At 37.3% G+C, this 2,938-nt stretch overlaps 1 protein-coding gene across 2 annotated transcripts in view; it reads right to left on the reverse strand.

Moving 5' to 3' along the window:
• LOC106464908 (solute carrier family 12 member 6-like) overlaps window positions 1-2,938 on the reverse strand; it is a 216,691-nt gene that overhangs the window by 165,795 nt on the left and 47,958 nt on the right. The window lies entirely within an intron of this gene.

Below are 2,938 nucleotides of genomic sequence, written 5' to 3' on the forward strand. Positions count from 1 at the left end.
ATATATATAGTTGTTGTGTGTGTGTGTGTGTGTGTGTGTGTGTGTGTGTGTGTGTGTGTGTGTGTGTGTGTGTGTGTGTGTGTGTGTGTGTGTGTGTGTGTGGCATTTTTTGGTGCAAAACAACATGACTGTCTGTGCCAAACAACCAGTAAAAATCTTAAAAAGTAAAATTCAATAAAATTTAAAAATTAACCGAGTTAAAAGTAAACAATTTGCAAAAAATCTTAATAAAAGACTCAAATAGAATTAAAAAGGCCAATGGCTCATAAAAATTTTAAAATACAATCAAGTTGGACAGTGTCACCATCACCAATGACACTGTCCAATGTCAGGGCTAAGCCCTTAGAAAACGTGTCTAAAATGGTGCCATCACTCAGAGTCGTAAGGATGGCATGACAGCAAAATGTGGGCTATTGTGACTTGAGTGTCACAAATGCTACAGATTGGTGGATCAGTACCAAATAAAAGAAAACAATGAGTTAAAATACTATGAACAATGCATAGCCTAGCCAGGACAAATTCCTCCTTCTGATCCTTATGGAAACAAGATGGCCAAAGAGCAACAGAAGGTTTGATTTGGAAAAAGCTTGTTATGACATTGTTCATCCCAAGTCAACTGCCAACTGGTACAAAGCCATGGCTTGCATATGGGACAGGCACGACTGTAACTGCATCAGAACAGACAGAGTTGGCTGTAGTGTCAACAAGCTCATTCCCATGAATACCAACACAGCCAGGTATCCAGTAAAACTGCTGAGTAATGGAAGATGAAGAAAAATGGGCCAGTCATTGTTGAATATCGACGAGAAAAGGGTGAAAACTAACCTTAAGTGATTCTAGGACCAGTAGAGAGATAAGAAAGTCAGTGTAAATAGTCAATCGTTGTACTGCAGAGCTTCTACATGATCCAGGGCAAGAGAAATGGCATACATCTCAGCAGTGAACACAGAAACTGTAGAGAGGATCCTGTGAGCAACCACCAAGCCACAACAAACCATTGCAGAGCCCACAGAATCACCTGATTTTGAACCATCCGTATCAACGGGAATAAAAGGATGGTTCAAAAGATGTTCAGCAAAGAGAAAAAGGTACTTCCAATCAGGAGTATCCACCTTCTTCAGATGACTCAAGCAAAGGTCACATCTAGAAATGGTAATAAGCCATGGCAGAATGAGCTGTTCATTGGGGACAGCACCATCATCCAATGCCAGACCCAATTCAGCCAGTGGTACCTGGATATGAAGGCCAAAGGTAGGAATGCCAGACCGTCTATTCTGAAAGAGCACAGCCCACCAAGGAAAAAAGACAACCCAAGGTGGGATGCTGTGGAAGGATCAAAGCTTGGTAGCATAGTGCCTGCTGGCAAGCTGGAGACCACCATGGATGAGGATACCATGAGAAATGTGTTGAGGTTTTCAGAATAGAACAAACAGCTGCTTGAATAATGCAATCAGTTACTGCCTCCACGCACTCGTTAACTCTTTTAGCATGGGCTTGGCCTCTGGGACTGACCTGGTAACTATTTTGCGTTTGTTATACATTTCATGCTATAACTTTTAAATTAGGATGTGTATGTTAATGAAATTTGGCAGGTTATCGGTAAACGATGCTTTCATATGCAAAATATCAATTTTTCTTTATTAAGTCTTAAGGTGTGTTAACAATGTTTTTCTCATGCCTTTTTAATCTTTTCGCATGTTGTCTATCCAACATGCAAAGTAGTTTTAATTTTACATGTGAAATCTTTATAATGTCCAGATAATTAACAAATGTTATTTAAGAAAAAAAAACTTTATATTGTTACGACAGTGGGGGTCACGTGACGAGTATTCCAGAAGATTCGCTAGTGTGTTACGACAGCAGGGTCACGTGACGAATATTCTAGAAGATTCGCTAGTGTGTTGCGACAGCGTTGCGTCAAGCGACGCTGGTAGCACGTGTTGAGAGTCTTAGAAGTTTCTAGAACAGGCAGTATTATCGTATATAAGTGCGCTAGACAGTGAGAGAGACAGACGGAGTCAAAGCAATAGTGGAGACAAAGACGTAGCGGAGACGAAGCAGGCAGAGAGAAAGAAAGACAGCGATTACGGTCGGCGGGAACTGAGGATAGCAGACACAGAGATCGGAACTATAGTTTGCGGGGATGGACAATTAAGTCTAAGCGCGATAGAAAGTGAGTGAATTGTTGTGAACTATAGTGTGTGAAACTGTGAAAATTAAGTACATTACAAAGTTGTATTGAGGAGGAATAAACAAGTTTTATAAAGAAAGGACTTGTATCTTGTAATAATTAACAAGCAAACATACAGAGACGTAACAATATTTTATCTGTTATTTTCACTAACAAATCTCTGTATGGGTTTGATAGATTTGACCAATCTTGTAACCACCATAAAAATTAGGAAATAAATGTAAGTTATGCTTTTTTCATTCTAGAATGATTACAAATTATAACATGAAAACATAAATGTTTAGAATAAATAGCTTAAATCACATAACATTATACATTTATAAATATATTTATTAGATTTATCATATTGACCTTTCAGCCATGCCTGGCTAACATTACAGAAGTTACAATGACATGGCACACATGCTTTCATGCTACCGTATCAAATATTATAAAACTGATCTTTAGTTTTTACAAAGTGACCTGTCTTGGCTTTGTTTTAGTAGACTAGTATTTTGTAAAATACAGTCACATTTTTATTATTATACATTATATATGTATACAGATTATTACTATTTAGAAACAAGTTCTTTTTTTTCTTTAAACAATAGAACAGTAAGTAAAGAAGTAAAGACAAACAATTCTCTTCTAGTTTTGACTTTTGTACTCAGTTGCTGCTTGATGTAGGCTGCTTTTAAAATTTCGCACATGGAGGATATGAAAAAAATTTTTTTTGTTTAGTTATATATATATATATATATACAGTTG

This window comes from Limulus polyphemus, unplaced genomic scaffold (genome assembly GCF_000517525.1).
Source record: "Limulus polyphemus unplaced genomic scaffold, Limulus_polyphemus-2.1.2 Scaffold1777, whole genome shotgun sequence".
Lineage (NCBI taxonomy): Eukaryota > Metazoa > Arthropoda > Merostomata > Xiphosura > Limulidae > Limulus > Limulus polyphemus.